The sequence below is a fragment of the Stegostoma tigrinum genome, chromosome 27 (assembly GCF_030684315.1).
Source record: "Stegostoma tigrinum isolate sSteTig4 chromosome 27, sSteTig4.hap1, whole genome shotgun sequence".
In the NCBI taxonomy this organism is placed as follows: domain Eukaryota; kingdom Metazoa; phylum Chordata; class Chondrichthyes; order Orectolobiformes; family Stegostomatidae; genus Stegostoma; species Stegostoma tigrinum.
Genome location: NC_081380.1, coordinates 14,054,799 through 14,079,664, shown reverse-complemented (window position 1 = coordinate 14,079,664; position 24,866 = coordinate 14,054,799).

The window sequence follows — 24,866 nt, the reverse complement described above, 5'->3', positions numbered from 1 at the left end:
AACTTGATTTTCCAATTCCATTGCCAGTTCTTAGGACTTTGTGAAGCAATGGAATAGCGCAGTTGGAGGCAGAAATCATTGACATGTGCACAGAAAGATCACACAAACTGCACCACTATTACTGAGCAATTATTTTGTTTTTGCCTGTGCAAGTTAACCTCAAATATTCTCCGGGACTCTTGCACCCCTTTCCACTATTCCACCATCAGTGATGTTGAATCTTTTACAGCCACATGATAACTATAGGTTGGGCCTGCGTTTAACATCATGCAACAGATAACGAGTGATTTTGGCTATGTACTTCAGGTGCAGAGCAGCCCCAAAGTGGTCACAGTAAACTTTGAACTGAAGCACTGGCTTCAGCATTAAGTATGAAAGGCCAGGTTAGTGAGAGAATGAAGCCAGTGCTAAATAGGCAGGATGCTAATTCTCAGACTGTGTCTCCTGGTTCTGGAATTACCAATAGCAATAGTTTATATTTCTTCTCTTAATATCTTGACGACTTTGATTGGATCGCCTCTTAAACCCTCTAAATTCCAGAGAAAACAGGCCTAATTTGTACAATCCCTCATCGTAGATTAATCCCTGAAATCCAGGTATCTTTCTTGTAAATCTACATTATATTCCTTCCAAAGCCAATATAGCTGTCCTCAGGTGTGATGCCCAGATCTGCTGTCAGTACTCCAAGTGGGCTCTAGCCAGGGTTTTGAATAACTGCACCATAACTTCTGTACCCTTGTACTTCAGTCCTCTAGACATTAGCTTTCTTCATTATTTTCTGCACCTGTTTGTGACATCTTAAATATCTATGCATCTGACCCCCAAATTTCTTTGGACCTTTGTATTACCTCCATATCATCTAGAAAGTACCCTGACCAATCTTTGGCATACACAGAGCCACATACACTCCTCCACAAACATGGCATCTCATCCAGTTTAAGATCATCATCCATGTTATTATTGTTAGACTGTAAGATAATGGCATAGAATGAGGTCATTTAACCTATCAAGTCTGCACTGCCATTTGATCATGGCTGATATTTTGCTCTACCTCATTTTCCTGCCTTCTCCCTGTCACCCTTGATCCCCTTATTGATCAATAACCCATCCTTCTCTGTCTCAAATGTACTCAATGACTGGGCCTCCACAGCAATGAGTTCCACACATTAACTGCTCTCTGGCCAAAGAAATTCCTGCTTATCTCAGTTCTAAAGGGCTATCCCTTCACTCTGAGGGCCATGGTCTCTCCTACTAGTGGAAACATCTGTTCCACATCCACTCTATCCAGGCTCCTCAATTTTCAATAAGTTTCATTCAGATCCCCACATCATCCTTCTAACTTCCATCAAATACAGAACCAGAGCCCTCAACTACCCCTTATGTGGCAAACCCTTCATATCCAGGATTGTTCTTGTAAACCTCCTCCAACACCAGAACATTCCACCCTTAAATGCAGGGTCTGAAACTGCTTACAGTTTTCCAAATCAGTCTAATTTATTATTGTCCCATTGAACGGTTACAGTTAGGAGTCTATTGATTATTCCCACTAGGTCTTTATCCCCTTGTTATTTTTTACCTCCAGCCATATAATTTCTACATCACCCAATCAAAGATCATTTCTTGCTAATGTACTAATTCCTAATTTTAAAAAAAGCCATCCCACCCTAACTTCCCCTCCTGTCTGACCTCTTGAAAGATCACACATTCCTGAATGCTCAGTTGCCAGTTTTGATCTCCTTCTAACTATGCCTCTATAGTGACTCTAAGATTATACCCTTTAACCTAAGTTTATGCTGTTACCTATTTATTTCAATTAATACTAATACTAGTTAAAGTTAAGAGCCACTAACTTTGCCTTTCACTTTTCTTCACCGTTTAGCCCTTTTTTAATGCTTGTGTACTCTTGTCTCCTTCCAGGTGTCATTATTAATATATATGCTGTGCAATGCTGCCTTACCCTTTTGATTTGAAAGCTTATATTCCTTCCTCATGACTATTCCACCCCGCGCCCCCCCCCCCCCCCACCCCCCGATTAGTTTAAAGCTTTCTCCACTGCCCTAGTATTTCAATTTGCCACGACATTGATCCCAGCACAGGTCAAGTGACACCTATCTGATCACAACAGCCAGTGCTCCATGAACTGAAACCCGTTCATCCCACACCATACCGTTCACTCTTTCCCTTTATTTACTCAACATCAGTTTGCCTGTGGCTCAGAAGGTAATCGTTAGATTATCACTGTGGAGGTTCTTTATTTGTTATTGCAAAAGTTTAGGTCTGAGTTTCCCAAGTTTCAAAAAGGTGTTATACGGATTGGGTGGTAAACAAATATGTTGAAAGCTGTTTATTCCTTTCTAAGATGAAACAAAGTTGAGATCAATGCTAGCTGGATGCTAGGCTAATATGTTTCATATTGCCATGAAGAATTAACTGTTCCTGAGATCAGGTTACACGCTTCCTCACAAATCAGTCACTATTAAAGACAGGCAGCAGGTTGTGTGTTGTCAGGCTTTGTGAACTGACATATCTGGATGTGCAATGGAGATAACCTCTAATTGATATGGCCCATCCTGTAGCCATCTCTGGATTCTGGGAAATTCGTGTTCGCATGAAGATGGGCACTCAGAGTTACTACTCAGTGAAACAGGGATACAGGAACCCATTGGAAGCTGAAAATAATTGTACACTATCTGTGTCATTCCACAAGAGAGTATGTTGTGTGCTAAGTGTAAGAGGAAATCTTCTCTGAATTTTTAAGTATAAGTTGCCTACACAAAGATACACGAAGATTTATTAAATAGTGCATTTTTCCCAAGGGATTATCAATATTATTATTCACCATGAACATTGCTAATCCAGCATTTATTGCCCATCCTAACTGTTTGGATGAAGGTGGTACTAAGCTGTCTTCTTGAACTTCTGCAGTCCTGAGTGTGTAGGAAGGGAGTTCCAGAATTTTGATCCAGAGACAGTGAAGGAACAGCTATGTAGGTCATTGTCAGGATGGTGTGTGGCTTAGAGGGGAAATTTCACATTGTGGTGTTACCGTGTATCTGCTGTCCATTTGCTGAAGAGGTCAGGGTTGGAAGCAATTGTGTAATGAACCTTAGTAAGTTACTGCAGTGTGCCTTTTGAATGAGAAGGGAGCAAAAGTTGAAAGTGGTGAATTGGGTGCCTGTCAAGTATGCTACTTTCTTCCTGAATGGTGCCAAGTTTCTCAACTGTTACTGGAACACTCTGACTTGTGTTTTGTAGATGGTAGACAGGGTTTAGGGAGTTGGGAGATGAATTACTCCGCACAGTATTCTAAGCTTTTGGCTAGACCTTCTAGCATTTGTATTTATATGGCTGGCCAGTTCAGTTTATTTTATTAGTTTATTTTCTGCAGGATTCCTAGCCTCTGACCTGCTGTTGTAGCCGCAATATTTATATATCTTAGTTCAGTTTCTGGCCAATAGTAACCTGTAGGATATTAGTAGTGGGGGATTCAGTGATGGTGATATCTTTGCAAGTCAAGAAGCAATAAATAGACTCTCTGCAGTTGGCGATGGTCATTACCTGGCACTTAAAGTCATAGAATAATACAGCATGGAAACAGGCCCTTTGGCCTAACTGCTCCATACTGAACATGGTGTTCACTCAGCTAGTTACAATAGACCGCATTTTGTCTATATTCTTCTAATCCATCCATAATCCTATACAAATGTTTTTTTTAAATGTTGCTATTGTACCTGCCTCAACCACTTTCTCTGGCAGCCCTATCCATCACATTCTTCTTAAGTTTATTCCACTCTCACCTTAAACCTATGCCCTCTAGTTTTCAATTCCCCATCCCTGGGAAAAACACTATATGCATTAATCCTGAATACGCCCCTCATGATTTTATACACTTCAATAAGGTCACTCCTCAGTCTCCTACATTCAAAGGACTAAAGTCCTATCTGGGCCACCCTCTCCCTATAACTCAGGCATACTAGACCTGGTAACATCCTTGTAAATCTTCTTTGCACACTTTCCAGTTTAACTATGTCTTTTCTATAACAGGGTGAACAAAACTGTACACAATACTCCAAGTGCGGCCTCACCAACAACTTATACAACTGTAGCGTAACATCCAAACTCCTATAATCAATGCCTCAAGTGATGAAGGCCAGCATGCTAAATGCCTTCTTCACCAACTTGAAAACCTGTGACACTGCTTTCAACAAACTGTGTACTTGTGCTCCTAAGTCCCTTTGTTCCACAGCACTCCTCAGGATCTCACCATTTACTGTACAAGTCCTACCTTGATTTGACTTTCCAAAGTGCAACACCTCATTCTTGTGTGGGGAAGCTTTATTTGACATGTTTTTAAAAAAGATATTTATGTCACATTTATAAGTTATTAGTCTGTATAGGATTGCAACAATATGGCACCCTTTAAACTTTAGTTTTATAATTTCCATGTATCCAAAGAGCTTTAATCAGCTTATACTGGTTCCAAATTTGAATGAGGTGTCTATTCTGATGAGTAGTGTCCAAAGTTATGGATGTATAATTGGTCCTATGTTCCAATAAATTGATACAATCAATAATTAACAACCCAAATTTAAATTAAAATCACCAAACACAAGTAATTGGAGATGTGGTCCAGTAGTCACACTACAGCCAGAAGGTCCGGTTCAAGTCCTACATACACTGGAGGTGTGTCATAACATGTCTGAACGGGTTGATTACAATAACTACACAAGTAACTGACAAACTGATACCAATCAAATTTTGATTTTAAATACCATAGTCTAAAGCAGATCTTTATTCTCAGATTATCTGCATGACAAATATTATGTAATTGGTGCCTCGGTTATAAGTTATCAGTGCCATCAGCTATAATGTAACAAAGCAATCTGAACTTTAGACCCGGACAAAAATTCCCATAAAGGTAAAAAAATCTACCAGATACCCTAGGATATAGCTGATTTAGTAAACAATGAAACTTGATCATGTATACTCCATTTATATGAATATGAAATTGCTTAGGACAGTGCTATCAAACTTCAATGATTGCCTTCTTCCTGATATTGCAGTATGACACAATGCAAAAGGAGAATTCAGCGAAAACCACAGACACTATCAAACAGATTTGAACATAATTGTACAAAAACATAAAGATGAAGTACTTCAGGTGCTGGAAATCTGAACTAACAGAAAATGTTGGAGATTCTCAGGAACCAGAAACGCTGAAAGGTCACAGACCTAAAACATTAACTTGGTTTCTCTTTCCATAGATCCTGCTAGACCTGCTGAGTGTTTACACGATTTTTTTTACTTTAAAATCAGCTTTTACAGAGACATTGTTTTGCAGCTTTTTGCCTAGCTATTCTTTTGAAAGAAGCCTTTGATGGATGTGTCCTCAATAATTGTCACTGGCCAAAAAAGGCTATGTGTATTGGGATCACTGAACTGCAGGCTATTAGGAGTGATAAATACAATGCTCTGTTTATTTGCATCACAATACCAGGGAGAGGACTTCCTACAGAAGGGCAGCTACATCCTTAATAAGGTGTGGAGCTGGATGAACACAGCAGGCCAAGCAGCATCTTAGGAGCAGGAAAGCTGACGTTTCGGGCCTAGACTCCCCGAAACATCAGTTTTCCTGCTCCTAAGATGCTGGTTGACCTGCTGTGTTCATCCAGCTGTACAACTTGTTATCTTGGATTCTCCAGCATCTGCAGTTCCCGTTATCTCAGATACATCCTTAATGTCAGTGTCAAGCTGAGAAAATCAGAGGTGCTGGTGACTGCAACACTGCATTGTGTTCAATGATACAATTTTTTAAAAACAGCCTGGTGTCATGCTGTTATCACCTTTTTGCAACATCAGTTATTGGGGAAAAAGTTACAGCTGCTCAGAGAGCAGCCATTTTAATAGTTACTGCAGGTGTTGGAATTCTGAAACAAACACAGTGAATGCTAAAGAAACCCAGCAGCTCTGACAGTGCATGTGGAGAGACCAACAGAGTTAATGTTTCAAGTCCAGTGCGATTCTTCTTCAAGACTGAATAAGTCCTACTTGACTGCCAGACCTGCTGGGTTTCTTTAACATGCTCTGTATTTATTTTAACAGGCTGTTGTAGTGGTGAAAGTAATTTTCTCCATACCCTAAGCAATCAATTAGTTTGAATATGAGCCAGTCTTGGAAATCTTAATTATGAAGCCTCCCCGTTAGTTTAGTTTTAAAAAGAACATTTGAAATTAAAATATTTAACGAAAGTGCCATCACCTTAAGTGAGACTCAAAACCATAATCTTGGGATCCTTTACCACCTGATCTAACACAACTCTGTAGCAAATCCCTGCACAAAACATTTCCAACTTGCTTGTTTTTGTTCGGCTTGTTCCAACAAATCAGAAGGAAAATATTTTTGAGTGGTTAAAGTTGTAGCCTTCAAATGGCCTGAAGCAACACCACTTTGGTGGGAGAATCTGTGCATGCATATGTGCAAATGGTCCTGGTGTTTTCCTGGTCATTGGCAAGAGTTATGATGTAAATGTAAGCTCGCAGATGGTTTTGTCTCACTGTTGCTGGGATTTTCCAGGCCTGGAGTAGGCGAGGACAATGACAGGTGCATGATCTTAATTTGGCTGAAAAATCAGACTCTCGTTAAATTTTAGTGATTACGTTCTCTGACCTCAAAAGTGCTTCGACCTCCCAACAAACGGTAAGCTTATCTACATACAATGGCATCTCATAAAAACCACACGTAGCTGGAATGAAGTCAGCCTTCCCACTTAACCTCTGCCCAATCATAAAAGCCGTTGTTTCAGATACCAGACCATTCTGAATGTACCTGATGGACATCATTCCTTCCCCAAATTCAGGTCAAGTATTTGCTGCTTTGTCCTTAAAGCAAAAAAGCTCCAATGATTTTTCTATTGAGGTATGGTCTAAGCTCCCCAAGTTGAGACATTGAAAGGGAAGAGCCAGGCTGTGTTTGTGGGCCATCTTAATGCCCAAGTGGCTAAGGGCGTGGTGTCTGTAGCTAAATGGCCCAGTACAGCGTACCGGATAAGGACTCATATACAGGCTGTAGCAGAAGGCCCCATTAATACGCAGATGGAGAGCTTCTGTCTGCAGCTGGGTGCCATATTAATGCACACATTGACAAAGGAGAAATGTGGAGACTTAATGGGAAAATGGTGGGCCACTGTCTAACTAGAGGTTGGATCACTGTCTGCAACGGGATGGCTGGTGGAACTTGCAACAGATTCTGCCCTGTTCTAGGAGGTTTGGGTCTGTGCCTGCAAAGGCAGAATCAATGATCTTCATGATTATTTTGAACGATGGAGCAGGATGAATGGCCCCATGGGCTCTTCCTGTTCCTCTTTCTTATATTTTTATCGAAGCATCAAATTGTGTACACGAGCCTAGCTTTTGTGCTAATTGCATGCAACTGTAGCTGCAACGCAGTATGAATTCCCCGTGAGCCAGGGCTCCTGGAGGGAAACATAATTATGGGCTGAGGCCTCAAAGGAGAAAGAACAGAGTAAGGAATGACCATGGATCACCCATGGACATATGAACTTTTAATTCCAACATTTTAAAGCAAAATGACTGTGGATGTAACTTCAATGACTATGTGTACACCGAGATAGAGAGAGAAAGAGAGACCCTGAAATGTTATGCCTGATTAGGTATTAAGAATAGAAACAAAATTGCTCAAGAATCTCAGCAGTTCTAGTAGCATCTGTGGAAAGGAAAAAAAGAGTTAAAATTTCAAGTATAAGAAGACCTTCCTTTGAGCTATATTAGATTCAAACTATTAACTCTGTTTCTCTGTCCGCAAATGCTGCCAGACCTGCTAAGCTTCGCCAGCAATTTCTGTTTTTCTTTCAGATTTTCAGCATGTGCATAGTTTTGTAATAATTTAAAGTGTCAAGGAAGCTTCAAAGAAATGGACCCAAAGGGGAAAAATGCACTACAAATTGAACTGTAGTTTCTTGAGAGTTATCTTAGACTGTACTGTGAGCATGAAGTGAAAAACAATAGGATTCTGGATGAAAGACATGATTCGTGTCTTCCTGTTTCAAGAGGACACAAGAAACAGGGGTTTAAAAACCAGATCACCCTCCATCTGGGTACGCTTATGGAAGAAGGTATCCTAATACTTAAGATTGGTGGAGTAGCAGATAGTGAAGGGGACTGTCAGAGATTACAGCAGAATGCAGATAGATTGGAGAGTTGGGCAAATAAATGGCAGATGGAGTTCAGTCCGGACTAGTGCAAGGTGATGCATTTTGGAAGATCTAATTCAAGGGCGAACTATACAGTAAATGGAAAAGTCCTGGGGAAAATTGACGAACAGAGAGATCTGGGTGTTCAGGCCCATTGTTCCCTGAAGGTGACAACACAGGTCAAATAGAGTGGTCAAGAAGGCATACGGCATGCTTTCCTTCATCAGACGGGGTATTGAGGACAAGAGTTGGCAGGTCATGTTACAGTTGTGTAAGACTTTGGTTCGGCCACGTTTAGAGTACTGTGTACAGTTCTGGTCGCCACATTACCAAAAGGATGTGGACGCTTTGGAGAGGGTGCAGAGGAGGTTCATCAGGATGTTGCCTGGTATGGAGGGTGCTAGCGATGAAGAGAGGTTGAGTAGATTAGGATTATTTACATTAGAAAGATGGAGATTGAGGGGTGACCTGATTGAGGTCTACAAAACCATGAGGGGTATAGACAGGGTGGATAGCAAGAAGCTTTTTCCCAGAGTGGGGGACTCAATTACGAGGGGTCATGAGTTCAAAGTGAGAGGAGGAAAGTTTAAGGGAGATATGCGTGGAAAATTCTTTACACAGAGGGTGGTGGGTTCCTGGAACGCGTTGCCAGCGGAGCTGGTAGACGCAGACACGGTAGCGTCTTTTAAGATATATTTGGACAGGTACATGGATGGGCAGGGAGCAAATGGACACAGACCCTTAGAAAGTAGATGACTGGTTAGACAGAGGATCTTGATCGGCGCAGGCTTGGAGGGCCAAAGGGCCTGTTCCTGTGCTGTAGTTTTCTTTTGTTCTTCGTTCTTTGTAATGAATTGAAGTACTGTAATGGTACTATTACATTATGTAATAGCCCAGGTTTCAGTGCCACCAGTGTGCTGAGAAGGTGAAAACCACCATCAGCCACTTCTCTGTTGCAGGTAAGTGACTATCTTGCTCAATGCTCAGGACTCGCATCCCCCCACGACAGCCTTCAGACTGGGACTCACCTCCCGGCCCCACGACGGCCTCCAGACCGGGACTCGCCTCCCCCTGCGATGGCCTCCAGTTCGGGACTCACCTCCCCCTGCGACGGCCTCCAGATCGGTACCCGCCTCCCCCCGCAACATCCTCCAGACCAGGACTCGCTTTGCCCCCTGCGACGGCCTCCAGTTCGGGACTCACCTCCCCCTGTGACGGCCTCCAGCCCGGGACTCGCCTCCCCCCGCGACGTCCTCCAGACCAGGACTCGCTTTGCCCCCTGCGACGGCCTCCAGTTCGGGACTCGCCTCTACTCGTGACGGCCTCCAGACAGGGACCCGCCTCCCCCCGCGATGGCCTCCAGACCGGGACTCGCCTCCCCCCGCGACGTCCTCCAGACCGGGATGGCTTTGCCCCCTGCGACGGCCTCCAGACCATGAATCGCCTCCCCCCGCGACGTTCTCCAGACTGGGACTTGCTTTGCCCCCTGTGACGGCCTCCAGATCGGGACTCACCTCTCCCCGCGACAGCCTCCAGACCGGGACTCGCCTCCCCCCCCCCCCCATGCAACGGCCTCCAGACCGGGACTCGCCTCCCCCCGCGACGGCCTCCAGACCGGGACTCGCCTCCCACCGCGACGGCCTCCAGACCGGGACTCGCCTCCCCCCGCGACGGCCTCCAGACCGGGACTTGCCTCCCCCCGCGACGGCCTCCAGACCGGGACTTGCCTCCCCCCCCGACGTCCTCCAGACCGGGACTTGCCTCCCCCCCCGACGTCCTCCAGACCGGGACTCGCTTTGCCCCCTGCGACGGCCTCCAGTTCGGGACTCACCTCCACTCGCGACGGCCTCCAGACCGGGACTCGCCTCCCCCCGTAACGGCCTCCAGACCGGGACTCGCCTCCCCCCGCGACGTCCTCCAGACCGGGATGGCTTTGCCCCCTGCGACAGCCTCCAGACCATGACTCGCCTCCCCCCTGCGATGCCCTCCAGATCGGGACTCGCCTCCCCCCCCCAACGCAACGGCCTCCAGACCGGGACCCGACTCCACCCCCATGCAACGGCCTCCAGACCGGGACCCGATTCCCCGCGTCTGCCCCTAGTCTGGGACGTGCTTCCTCCATTCCCTGCTAAGTAAGTTTAAAGAAAAATATTCAAAAAAAAAGGGGAAAAAAGAGGAAAAGAGAAAGAACAGGTGGAGGAGAGCAGCTTTGGCCGGAGTGTCGTACTCTGCCACTGCCTTGAAACCTACAAGTAACCAGTCAGTCAAAAGCACACAGGACAAAAGAATTTAACTCAATCTGCAAAGTCTAGAAACACAAAATCAACTGCTTCACTATCAAAATTCCACTATGTATTCTTGATAAGCAACCGAGAGAAAGAACTGTTTTGTCTTTTTAACTTTTAGTGGGCTCTCATTTCTAACCTTTGTGTATTTATGTTGTGTAGTTACTTCTTCTCGTATTTAGTAATGAATAAAATCACTCTTGTTAACTCAGGAAAGCCTGGTTAAATTGGTCCCTTCCAAACATAAATTCATTTTCTCTGGAGAAAAGCATAGACAAGGAAAGGATTCTTTGAGGTTGGTTGGCTCTCTGAGCTAGTTTGTTGTTCCGTAGACATTTCATTACCGTGCTTGGTAACATCCTCAGTGCAGCCTCTGATGAAGCGTCGGTGTGTTTTCCTGCCTGGTTTTTAAACCCTGGGGTCCGTTGCGATGGATTGCCTCACTTCCGGGTTTCCTCTGAAGTGGAATGTATATAGGGTCGAGTTCAATGTGTTTATTAATAGCCTGCTTCGTGGAGTGCCATGCTTCCGGGAATTCCCGTGATTGTCTCTGCCTAGCCTGTCCCAGGATCTTGGTGTTGTCCCAGTCGAGGTCATGGTTCTCCTTGTCCGTGTGGATTGAGATGAGTGAGTATTGGTCGTGTCTTTTTGTAGCCAGTTTGTGTTCATGTACTCTTGTTGTTAGTTTCCTTCCTGTTTGTCCGATGTAGTGTTTCTCTCAGTCTCTGCAGGGGGTCTTGTAGGTGACATTGGTCCTGTCCATGGCGGGGAGTGGGTCTTTAGTTCAGGTGAGCACTTGTCATAGGGTTGATATGGGCTTGTGTACCACTCTGATGCCCAGCGGTCATAGAAGTCTTGTGGTGAGTTCTGACATGTTCCCGAGGTAGAGTAGGTACAGGTAGGCTCCTGATTATGCACGCCATCAACCCGATCAACACTCACAACCCAAGCTATGAATCTATTCCAAAACCTTAGAAACAATCCTTTATAGGTTGCAACCAACTGAGGAGCGAGTGACTAAAGAGCTAGTTCATCCTTCCTTACCTGGGAGTTTGATGATTTTGGGATTCTATCTGGAACTGTGATGACTTGTTGAATTTTACCTGGGGTCTAGTTATATCTCCAGTTCTCTCATAGCCTGCTTGGTGTCAATAATTGTATTAATACCTTCCCATTCCTATAGTCCTGGACAAAGTAAGGCTCTTTGTGTTTATTATTACACTCATTCAGCATCCTCAGTGCCTGTACTTCCACTATCCTCCGGGCTGTACAAAAACAAACACTTTTCACTTATTGCCTCATAAAAAGTGAAGTTCTTCATATTGTACTACTTCATCCATCTCATATATAGAGAATGCTTTACCTTGCTATAGAGACCCCAACCAGGGGAGAGACAACCACATTTCTCTATGACATACTGATTTGCCTCTGCCATGTTGTTATTTCAGACCCAGTGTCCTCTCTCAAATCTGAATGAATAAAGTCCCTGAAACCAATCTCAGCAGCCTTTCCTACAAGCCCCACATGCTGGCTCTACGCTTCGGGGATAACTGCTTTAGACCCATACATTTTTAGAGGAGGAGGGCACATCTGTAATGTCCTGAGATGAAGGCCGAAGGATTTCTGGCTGTCTCTGCTCCCCACCGTGGATGTCTGCTGGCAATTTGACATGAAAGGGTACTTGCTGTTTGATCATGGTGCTTTATCTTCTGCTGCTATGTACTGTTGCTACAGCAAAAAAATACAGATCGGGAAATCTATCCAGCAGTTGGCTTTTCAACGTGGCAACCATCCCTCCCAAGGGTGGACTCCTGTTTCTTTCATTCTAGTCTAGCAGGGGCCTCTTTATTCTTATTCCTATCCCAGCATGCTCAGTGTGCGGCCTATGGTCAAGCACAGAGGAATATCATCTGCATGAGGCATGAGTCAGAGACATTGGGCAGTGCAGCCTTTCCTCTGGTGACCCACCCCCGGGGAGGCATTGTCACATTGTTCACCTGCTTTCTCCCATGGCACAGAGATATTCACCTTGCTGCTGCATTATCCAGAGCAGGCACACAATCTCATCGGACTGAGATTGTGTGCCTGCTCTGGATAATGCAGCAGCAAGGTGAATATCTCTGTGCCATGGGAGAAAGCAGGTGAACAATGTGACAATGCCTCCCCGGGGGTGGTAGTGCGAGTGAGAAGAATGTGTAGTGCCTTGTGTTTTCCCCTCTTCAAGTGGCTGCTGGTGCCTCTACAGGAGAAGAGAAAGAATGAGCTGCTGAAAGTGAACATATGAAGATAGTGGGGTGTAACATTTCTCACTGTCTTCTTGGAACATCCCTGTCTCTCTGTCTCTCTGTCAGCATAGAATTGGCCATGGTCCTCTGATGTCAGCTCTGTGGCCTACTCTTTGAAAAGGGAGAGGATCTGAACACCTGGCAGCCCTCTCCTGCTCTGGGACATCTTGTCCTGCAAACTTAGAAAGACAAGGACAAAATGAGATGGCAATGAATGCTTAAGCACTTTGTGAGCATCCATAGCCCTGGCAGGCCCTGAGACCTCCTCAGTTGATCACTGTGGGACACAGCACCCAGGAAATGTAAGGATATTTTTAGAATCATGTGGCTATCAGCACTTCAGTGCCCATCATCCATATGATGCTGAGTCTTGCAAACTTTTGTCCTTTGTAACATAACTACATGGGATGCAGTTACACTGAGTGAAGTACCTGTGAGTATGAGCTTGAGCTGAGAGGATGGTACAACTTATTCCTTGTGGTGTGAGAAAATCATTCATCAATTCCCTGCACTAGATCTGTGTCATTTTCACTTGTGATTTCACTTACGTTCCAGAAGGACTGGGAGCCTGAAGTGTTTAATAAGAGCAGGAGCTTCATGAAGGAGATGGTCACAAGATTAGACTCAGCTGTTTCCTGCGTAAAATGGCCAAAATGTCAATATGGCATCATATGATCAGACTCTTAAAGAGTTAGTCCAGTATACTTACAAGATCTCTACACATGGAGAGCTTCCTGCAATGAAATATTCACAGTATACACAATGGTTGGAAGTTCTGAAGGATGTTGATTCCATTCAGCTGTTGGCAAACCTCAGGCATCTGTTTATTATTTTCATTGGCTTTAACCTCAGGTTTTCAGGTGTAATTGTGCTAATGCAGGTACATTGTGTGCTCTTGTGCAAGCAGCATGTATTCCCATTTTATCCTCGATGTCAGAGTCGAGCCCTGGTCACCAATAATATCTTTTGGCTGTCTCCTTCATTCTGGCACAGTGACCTCTGAGTAGTTGATTTAACTCATTACCTCAGCTGTGGTGGCATGATGACCCTCATTCTCCTGGGAGATACCATACTCTTATGGCTAGTTCATGCTTTCATATGACGTGTTTCAGTTCTGGGCTTTTCCTGTGATCTCACCACAAAGTGCCATTTTTTTATGGTTCTTGATCATTTCTGGTGTACGTCTTAACTTGTCCTGCCATTATCTAAGTGTTCTTTACTTGTTCAAAGTAGAAAATGCTTGCATAAGTGCTGTTTGTAGTCAACCCATTTGGAAAGTGCAATCTGGATAGCCCATCAGCATTCTCATGTAAGTTGGGTTGTGGATATTTAATTGTAAAAGTGTGGGGCGATGGCAACAACATTCACGACTATATACTGCTCACTAGCTAGAGAACATATCCCTGCATGAGGCCCACGTATTGTGGTCAATGATCTGTGGTCTTTTAGTAGGTTAAGTTCCTGGCCACACAAGTATTGGTGGAATTATCTAAAGCCAAAAATGATTCCTAATGATTCTTTCTATATCGGTATACACTTCATTTCTGCTTTGTTTACTAATCTTGATACAAAAGCTATTGGCTTCCCTTCACCAATGAGTGATATGTGAGAAATGACTGCTCCCACATCATAGAGTGCTGCATTGCATATTAGTTACAATGGTGCATATTAGTTACAATGGTAACTGAGTCAAAATGGGCCACAACTTCATATTTTATCAAAGCCTCTTTGGTCTGTGCAAAGGCACTTCACATTAATCTTCCCATTTCCACTTCTTGTTTTGGTGTATATATAGTGCGCAAGCTAGAGAATGGTTGCAAATTTGTGACAAACCTGCCGTAGTAATTTAGCAAGCTCCAAAAGTTATTGTAGTTAGTTTACATCTATAAGTGCTAGTGTCTCAATCATGGCTTTTACTTATGACGGTGACTTGTGTAGTATCGTTGACGTGGCTTAAATATTTGATAGAAAATTTTAAAAATTGACATTTATCTTTCCACACTCTCTGATCATTAGTTTTAAGTTTCTATAGAACAGATCTGAATTGTAGAAAAGTACTTTCTTTTTCTCCCTGTGACTAAAATTTCATAGAGATGACTGGAGTCAGATCTTGACTAATGTCAGTTTTACTGAAAAGCTGACCTCCAGCTAGTCCAGCAGATAGGTCATGGATTAAAGGTAAAGGATACAGTTTAGCACACCGTACCAGATTAACAGCAACCTTAAAATCACCAGAGATACTTATCAATCCATCTTTCTTCATCACTAGTACAATAAGCATGACCCAATCACAATTATTTGCAGGTTTAAGGACTCTCACCTTGACCAGCATCTCTAATTTTGCTTCGAGCTTTGACCTTAATGCATAACGCACTGATCTAGTCTTGTAATATTTTGTTTGTCTCCACCCTTGAACTTCAATTTGACAGAGATCTTTTAATACTTCCCGGATTCCCATTGAAAACCATGACATTTTCAAAACTTTTATGATAGAACAGTTTCAGAATCTGACAAGCAATTTACTTCAACTGATTTGAGTTGAGTTTGATTTTCTCCATACACGGTCTTCCGAATAAAGCTGAAAGCTTTCCTTTGATACCGTATAAGGCTAAACCTTCAGACTAGCATAAAACTGAGCATTCACATTGACTAATCCCTTAAAGGCAAAACTTTGCCTGCGTGCTTTCTTGGTGAAATGTTGAGGATTGCTATGCAATGTGACTCAGCTGTTGCTGATACATACTTTCAGGTGTTAATGTAACTGTCCACCAAGTTTGCTGTTCAGTGTTGGAGTGACCCAGTAACAGTTCGTGTCACCAGCAATAGCCAGTATACTTACTGATCGCTCCTCTTTGGATGTGAGTCTGGAACTTTCTCTTGCCGAAGTAGATTTTCTTTGAAATCTTTGGTTTCTGTACTTTTACTGTATCTTATTTATGTTTCTTCCTCAAATAAATAATCAGCCTTAATATCATCTTAAAAGGAAAGGGTGCAATAAGATGATATGATACGACAAATAGTAACATGATGAGATAAGGTCTGTTTACACACCTTCAGAATAAGATCGAAAGAATTTCTATAATGGTAATGCCCCATTATAGCAGCCTCAACTCAAATTCTGTAAGTATCTGAACACGATGTACCTAAATATATGTATTATCTGTAGTTACAGTCTTCAATAGAGAGAGGAACTCCAAATATGATGCCTAGTTGAAGCAGATCCAAACTAGGCAGGACTTGGGAGTCAGGGTCTAATTTGTGAATCTGTGGCCCCACCGTGGAGCTTCATATCCCAGGACATGCTGTGAGCACATGAACCTGATACCAAGAGTGGTTTCTATTTAAAAGCAAAGACCTCTGCACCCGAATTCCGAAATGTCTTTTCTGATGGGACAGTGAGGGGTGAAACTTCACACTGGAAGTACGAACTTGTAATATTATTCTTCGGAAGCTTCGTCAAAATTTTTTAGAACCTTTCTTGCTGACATCTCCACCTGGTGAATGACAGGAACTGCCTCAGCTTCACTTTCCAATCAATCTGTTCAGAAATGTTAGTACGTAGCTCAACAGCAGGTAGGATTTGAACCTAGATCTACTGGCTCACAGGCAGAGAGACTATCACTGCTCTACACCAGCCCCGGCTTCACATTCAAAAACATATTACTTCACAGGATGCAGGTTACAGTGCCCAGGCCCTACAGTGCCCTAATTGCCCTAGAGAAGGTGGTACTGAGTTGTCTTAGAGTCATAGAATAATACAGTGCAGAAGCAGATCCTTTGGTCCAAATTGTCCATGCCCATACGGTTTCCCTAACTAAACCTTTGTCTGCATTTGGTCCAGATCCAAATGTCTTTTAAATGTTGTGGCTGTACCTGCATTTGCCACTTCCTCTGGCAGTTCATCCATATATGCACCATCCTCTGTGTGAAAAAGTTGCTTCTCCGGTCTCATTTAAATCTTTCCCCACTCACCTTAAAACTATGCCTTCCAGTTTTGAACTCCCCTGCCCTAGGAGAAAGACCTTTGCAATTCACCTTATCCATGCCCCTCATGATTTTATAAAACTTTATAAGGCCACTCCTCAACCTCCTACATTCCAGGGAAAAAAATGTCCCAGTCGATCCAACCTCTCTTTATGACTCAAATTGTAAAATCCCAGTAACATCCTTATAAATATTTTTGACACCCTTTCCAATCTAATAATATCCTTCCCATAGCAGGGCGACCAGAACATAACAAATAACCTCAAAAGTAGCTTCACCAATGTGCTGTACAGCCACAACACGATGGCCCATCTCCTATACTCAAATGCCTGACTAATGAGGTCAAGTGTGCCAAATGTCTCCTTCACCCCCCCTGTCTACCTGTGAAGCAACTTGCAAAGAACTATGTACCTGAAGCCTTGGGTCTCTCTGTTCATCAACAATTGTTATGCCAACAATTTTGCTATCACCTGCAAGATTTCTGTAATCTCATCCAAATCATTTATATAAATGATGAACAACAGTGGACCCAGCACTGATCACTCTGGAACACTGCTGCTCACAGGCCCGAGTCCAATAAACAATCCTCTAGCACCACCCTCTTTTTTTCCTATCATCAAGCCAAATTTGTATCCAGTTGTCCAGCTCCATCTGAAATACCGTATGATTTGACCTTTCCCATCTAGTAATCTAACCGTTCTGGTCTACCATGCAGAACATTCCCGAAGGCCTTGCTAAAATCCATGTAAACAATGTCTACCACTCTGCCCTCATCTGTTTGCTTAGTTACATCCTCAGAAAACGCAATCAAGTTAGTGAGACACGATTTCCCATGCACAAAGCCATGCTGACTATCCCTAATTAGTCCTTGCCTCTCCAAATGAATGTAAATCTTGTCTGTCAGACTCCCAGGTTCTATACTTCCCACACTTTCCCTGCAACCTTTCTTAAATAATGACACCACATTAGCCACCCTCCAGTCTTCCGGCACTCATGCATGGCTGTAGATGATACAAATATCTCTGCAAAGGGGCCCCACAATTTCTTCCTTAGCTTCCCACATTCTCCTTACACTTGATCAGGTCCCAGGGCCTTAGAGTTATAGACTCATATGACAGGAAACAGACCCTTTGGTCCAACTCGTCCATGCTGATCTAAATTAATCTAGTCCAAATTGCCAGCATTTGGCCTGTAACCCTCTAAACCCTTCCTACTCATATCCATTCAGATGCCTTTTAAATATTGGAACCATAACAGCCTCCACCACCTCCAGGCACACATCACCCTTTGCGTGAAAGAAATCGCCCATTGGGTCCCTTTTAAATCTTTCCCCTCTTGCCTTAAACCTATGCCCCCTAGTTTTGCCCCCTACCCTGGGAAAAGATCGTGGCTATTCACTGTCTCCATGACCCTCATGTTTTATAAATCTCAATAAGGTCACCCCTCACCTTCCAATGCTCCAAAGAAAATAACCCCAGCTTATTCAGCCTCTACCTACAGTTTAAAATTCCAGCCCCATTGTTGTAAATTTTTGCAGAGCCCTTTCTAGTTTAACAACATCTTTCCTATGGCAAGGAGGCCAGAACTGAACACAGTATTCAAAAAGTAGCCTAACCGATGTCCTGCACAACTGTAACATGATACATCAACTCCTATACTTAAAGCATTGACCGATAAAGGCAAGCATAGCAAATGCCTGGTCTATGCCGACCATGTTCCCAAACTAAACTAGTCCCACCTGCCTGCGTTTGATCCATATCCATCCAAACCTTTCCTACTTATGTACTTTTCCAAATATCTTTTAAACATTGTAACTGTACCTGCATCCACCACTTGGTCTGGCAGCTCATTCCATTCACTAACCACTTTCTGTCAAAACAAAGGTGCCCCTCATGTCCTGTTTAAAATTTTTCTCCTCACAACTTACAAATATGCCTTCTAGTTTTGAACTTCCTCACTTTAGCTAAAAGACCTTTGCTATTCACCTCATTTATGTCCTTCATGATGATGTAAACATCTATAATGTCACCCTCAACCTCATATGCTCCAGTGAAAGCAGCCCCAGCCTATCCAGCCTACTTTTATAATTCAAACCCTCCTTTCTGGGCAACATCCTGGTAAATCTTTACTGAGCCCTCTCCAGTTCAATAATGTCTTTCTGCATTTTAAGACCTCAGCACTTCCTCTTCTGTAGTGTGGATTGTTTTAAAAATATTACTATTTACTACACCTAGTTCCCTAGCTTCCATGTCTTTTTCCACAGTAAATACCAGTGCAAAATATTCTTGAAATTCTGTAGGCCATATAGGGTAGGAGCACGCACATGTTGTTTGGGAAGGAATTAAAGAACTTGACTTATCCACAGTGAAAGAATCTGGATGTGAGTTTGCTCGCTGAGCTGGAAGGTTAGTGATAATGGGAACTGCAGATGCTGGAGAATCCAAGATAATGAAATGTGAGGCTGGACGAACACAGCAGGCCCAGCAGCATCTCAGGAGCACAAACGCTAATTGAGCTGGAAAGTTAGTTGGCTTGTCCTAGGATGGATGCGTTGTCCCAATCAAAGTGGTTCATGTACATACAGATGAGGAAGGACACCACTTTGATTGGGACAACACATCCATCCTAGGACAAGCCAAACAGAGACATGCACGAGAATTCCTAGAAGCATGGCATTCCAACCGGAACTCCATCAACAAACACATTGATTTGGAGCCAATCTACCATCCCCTGAGAAAAAGAACAGGAAATGACATCACCAACCCAAGGAAACCTAACCAGATAAATAGAAAGCGGGACATAAGACCAGCACTTCGTCGGAGGCTCACTGTTGATGTTACCTGGAATGGTGACAAAACATCTGGGAACAAACCTTCCAGCTCAGTGAACCAGCTTACATCTGGAACAAAATAAAGACCCACTCTCTTGTGGACCGAGAGGAGGACAGTGCTGCGTTGGAGGTGAAAGGAGGACGTCGGGTTGGCTGTGCACCCTTGCAACCAGTGGATCTTAATGCTGGCTTCGGCCTAACGCTGGTTCAGGGAGCAGCCAACCTGCAACGATGGCTGCGGCAAGTGCTCGTGCCCCAGGTCAGGGGGTCCGGAATACCATCCGTGTTTCTGTAAAGAAGGTGGATGAAGGTGCACCTGTGGACCGCACCTTCTTTGTAAAGAGGGTCCTGTTGGGCTGTTGTGGGTTCGCTGCTGCGGACATTTACTGCCTGCAGGATTTCCCCGGAGGAGGTTTTTACGATGTGACCTTCAGGAGTGCCAAGCTTTGCGAGCGCTTCCTGGAGGTTTTCAAGGAGAAAGGAGGTGAGGGCTCCCTCTCTGTATTGACCGCTGTCCCGCTGTTTGTGATGCCAGCGCAGAGGAGCCGTATGGTGACTGTACACATGTACAACCCGCATGTGCCAGCAGTTGATGTCCTGACCTTCCTCGGAAGGTACGTGAAGGTGGAAGGGGACCTAACTGACATCATGGACCCCTTTGGCATCTGGACCAGTAAGAGGCAGGTCAAGGTGACGCTGAGGATGGGCGCGGACGGGAACATCGTACACCCACCGTCCAGCTTCGCGATCGGCGGGAGCAAGGGCTACATGACCTATGCAGGGCAACCTGAAGTCTGCCATGCCTGTGGTAGGTCAGGTCACGTGGCGGCCGACTGCAAAGCCACCATCTGCAGGAACTGCAGGGAGGAGGGACACCTTGCAAAGGATTGCCCACAAGAAAAAAGCTGCAACCTTTGCGGGGAAGCAGACCACCTCTATAGGGCATGCCCGTGGCAGGGGAACCACCTACGCCCAGGTCGCGCAGGGGTAATGCGCGGCCAACCCCCCGCAGGAGGAGAGAATGGCACCAGGGCCCTGCAAGGACCCCACTAATGTGCAGGAGGGCCAGGCCGTGCAGGAGGGCCCAGCCCCGCAGGATGGGCCCGAGGCCAGCAAAGCGCCCCTCCAGGCTCTGCTCCCCCCCGACAACCCGGAGTCGATGGAAGCGGCGACAGGCGACCCAGGGGAGTGGACGACGGTCCAGAAAGCGAGGAGGAAGGCATGTCGGCGGGCCCAGGAACCGCAACCATCAGGCGGGAAGAGGCAGCTACAGGGGGGCTATAAGAGCTCCTCTGACGAGGGGGATTCGGAGGAGGCCCACCCAAAGCAGAAGCTAAAGATCTCAAGGGAGAAGGAAAGCAGCACCCCGCTTCCAGGTGACGGGAGGCATCCTGAGGCTCCCTCCGACACCCAGTCGCGTGCCGCTGGGGCCCTGGAGGGTCCCCCGGAACTTCCAGGCGGGAAGGAGGAAACAGCGCGTCCCGAGCCTGACCTAGAGCCGGACTCTCCTGCCTCTGTACCCCCGAAGGGGGGGATGCCACCTGGAAGGCAGCACGGATGGTTTCCTGAGCCCGGAGAGCGTCCAGCAGTTAGCCCGTGCAATGGGGATGAAGGGACAGATGGAGGGGCTGGACCCTGGGACTTGGGGAGGGTACTGCGGTCACTGCCCACAATGGGGGTACGAGTTGCAAGCATTAATGTGCGCAGTGTCAAGTCCACTGCAAGATGGACCTCCTGTTTCTGCAGGAGTGCGGGATACCGCACCTCGGCAGGTACGGGAAATGGTCCGGCGCCTGGACCTGTGGGCCTTCGATCTGGTCGGGCGGTAACGACTGTCGCTCCTCGGGCCTGGCTATTCTGCTGCGGGGGCACAACTTCACCATCTCTCAAGTTCAGGAGGTGGTGGGGGGGCGCCTCCTAGTGGTTGACATCACCTATAGGAACGCTCCCCTGAGGCTGATCAACGTGTACGCCCCAGCGGTATGGAGTGAGCGGTTGGCCGTCCTGCAGCGGCTTCCACCCCTGCTGCCTACGTTCAGGCCGGTCATCCTAGGCGGAGACTTCAACTGCATCATCGATGCAGATGGAAGATCCGGCGTGGGGACAGCGGGTGGTGGGAGTCAACTGGACGTCACGTCCAGATTCCTGATGGGCACAGTGAAGGACGCCAAGCTGCTCGACGTCTTCAGCACCCCTGCAGACGGAGCGCAGCGGAGGTACCCCTGGTCGCGGCCAGACGGGTCTATTCGCTCAAGGATAGACTTCCTGTTTGTGTCACGGGCGTTCTCGGTCAGATCCACCGGCGTTGAGCCGGTGTTCTTCTCTGATCACTGCCTCCTGCTGGCCGACTGTCACTTACAGGACGACCAGCCGGCTGGCAAGGGGACGTGGAAGCTACCATGACTCTGTTGACCCCTGAGAACGTCGAGGAGCTTAAGAGGGAGTACGCCGGTTGGAGAACTGTGAAACCCCTCTTTGAGTCTCTAGGCAACTGGTGGGAGACGGTGAAGGAGAACATCAAGAGGTTCTTTGTCCTCAAGGGTGTTCGGAAGGCGAGAGAGAGGCGGGGAAAGCTGTCGCGACTCCAGAAAAGGGTGCAGAACCTGCTCCTTCTGCAGTTGATGGGGGTCGATGTCACGGAGGACCTCCGCGAGGTGAGGGGCCAGCAAGCCTCGCTCTTCGCCGCGGAGGCCTCCAGGATAATCTTCCGGTCCAGGGTCCGCTCCGTGGAGCAGGACGAGATGTGCTCGCGTTTCTTCTTTCAGAAGGTGCACAAAGAGAGCTCTGTGCTTAGCCGGCTGAAGGAGGACGACGGCCCGGTGACGTCGTCTCGGCCCGACATTTTGAGGATCAGCAGATCCTTCTATGGCGGACTGTATGACACGAAGCCCGCGGACAGCACGGCGTCCGAGTTCATCCTGTCGTCTATCACGGAGGTCTTAGACGACGGCACGAGGGAGTGGCTGGACCGGCCGATATCCCTGGATGAACTGACCAGAGCCCTCAAGTCCTTGGAGAGGAATAAGACTCCCGGGAGTGACGGCTTACCGGTGGAGCTGTATTCCGCTCTGTGGGACCTGGTCGGCCAGGACCTGCTAGAGGTGTACGATAGTGCGCTTCGGGCAGGGGAAATGTGCAAGTCCATGAGGAAGGGCATCATCACCCTCATTTACAAGAGGAAGGGGGAGAGGGAAGAAATTAAGAATTGGCGTCCCATTTCACTTTTGAACGTGGACTACAAAATCCTGGCCAAGGTCATAGCCAACCGGGTCAGGTCTGTCCTGGACTCAGTGATTCCCCCTGACCAAACCTGTGCTGTGCCGGGCAGGAAGATCGCTGAGAGCCTCGCGCTCATCAGGGATACGATCGCCTACGTACAGGACAGGCGGATGGACACCTGCCTCGTCAGCCTGGACCAGGAGAAGGCCTTCGACAGGGTCTCTCATGCTTACATGAGGGACGTCCTCTCCAAATTGGGGTTCGGGGAGGGCATCCGCAATTGGATCTGGCTGCTGTACACCAACATCGTTAGCGCAATCTCGATCAATGGGTGGGAATCGGACAGTTTTCCCGTCAGATCTGGAGTCAGGCAGGGCTGCCCGCTCTCTCCCGCCTTGTTAGTGTCCTGTGTGGAGCCCTTCGCCGCATCCATCAGGAAGGATGTGAGCCTGAAGGGCGTGAGCCTGAAGGGCGTGACTATCCCAGGCAGCGGAGGCCTTCAGGTCAAGACCTCCCTGTACATGGACGATGTCGCCGTCTTCTGCACCGATCGTCGGTCGGTGAGTAGGCTGTTGGACATCTGTGGCCAGTTTGAACTGGCTTGGGTGCCAAAGTCAACAGGGGTAAGAGCGAGGTCATGTTCTTCGGGAACTGGGACGACCGCTCCTTCATCCCCTTCACCCTCAGGACAGACTACCTGAAGGTGCTGGGTGTTTGGTCCGGTGGAGCTGGGGCACGCGCTAAGACTTGGGAGTAGCATATCACCAAACTGAAGCAGAAGCTGGGCAGGTGGATGCTCCGGTCCCTCTCCATCGCGGGTAAGAACCTGGTTGTCAGGTGCGAGGGGCTTTCGGTACTGTTGTATGTGGTGCAGGCCTGGCCTATTCCCTGGACCCGCGCCGCTGCGGTCACCCGGGCCATCTTCCACTTCATTTGGGGGTCGAGGATGGACCGGGTCTGCAGGGACACCATGTACAAAGACCTGGAAAATGGGGGAAAGGGCGTACCGAACGCCACCCTCGCCCTGACGGCTACCTTTGTGTGCGGCTGCATCAAGCTGTGCGTAGATCCTCAGTACGCAAACACCAAGTGTCACTACTTACTGAGGTTCTACCTGTCCCCGGTGTTGCAAAGGATGGGCCTGGCCTCGTTGCCGCGGAACGCTCCGAGTAGTTGGACCGTCCCTTACCACCTGTCCTTCGTGGAGAAATTTTTGAAGGGAAACACCTTTGACCACAAGTCGTCAGGCAGTGGTCAGCACGTAGTATCCTCGGGACCCTTGGGGGAAAGGAGAGGGTGGATCCCGTCGTGTGGTTCCCCACGCAGACTGCCACAGTCGTTTGGCAGAATGCCTCATCGCCAGAACTTTCAAACAAGCACAAGGACATTGCTTGGCTGGCGGTGAGAGGGGCTCTGCCAGTGAGATCCTTTATGCATGCCCGGAATCTCTGTGCCACCGCACGCTGCCCTCGAGGCGGCTGCCGGGGGGACGAGACTGTCGATCACCTCCTTCTGGAGTGTGCCTATGCACAGGAGGTCTGGAGGGGGATGCAGTGGTATTTGTCGAGGTTCGTCCCGAGCAGCTCCGTGACGCAGGACTCCGTGCTCCAAGGGCTGTTTCCCGGGACGCACACTGAGACCAACATCAACTGTGCCTGGAGGGCCATCAATGTAGTGAAAGGCGCTCTTTGGTCTGCCTGCAACTTGCTGGTCTGCCAGCTGAAAGAACTGACCCCGACCGAATGTTGCAGACTGGCGCACTCCAAGGTCCAGGACTACGTGCTGAGGGACGCGCTAAAGCTTGGGGCAGCCGCCAAGGCGCGGTGGGGAAAGACCACGGTAAGAAACCCCTCGTCCAGAATAGAAAAAAGGGCCCTATCTGGTAACTGGGCCCAGTTGGCGCCTTCCCCAACTGGTCAGGGGGCCAACGGGGACTGTGCGGGGTGACGAGTGCTGGGATATTTTCTTTGCTTTTTTTTCTTCTTTAGTTGGTGTATGTACCCCCTGGGTAATCCGGAGCGACTTGCATGACTGGGTAGGTGTATAAATATGTT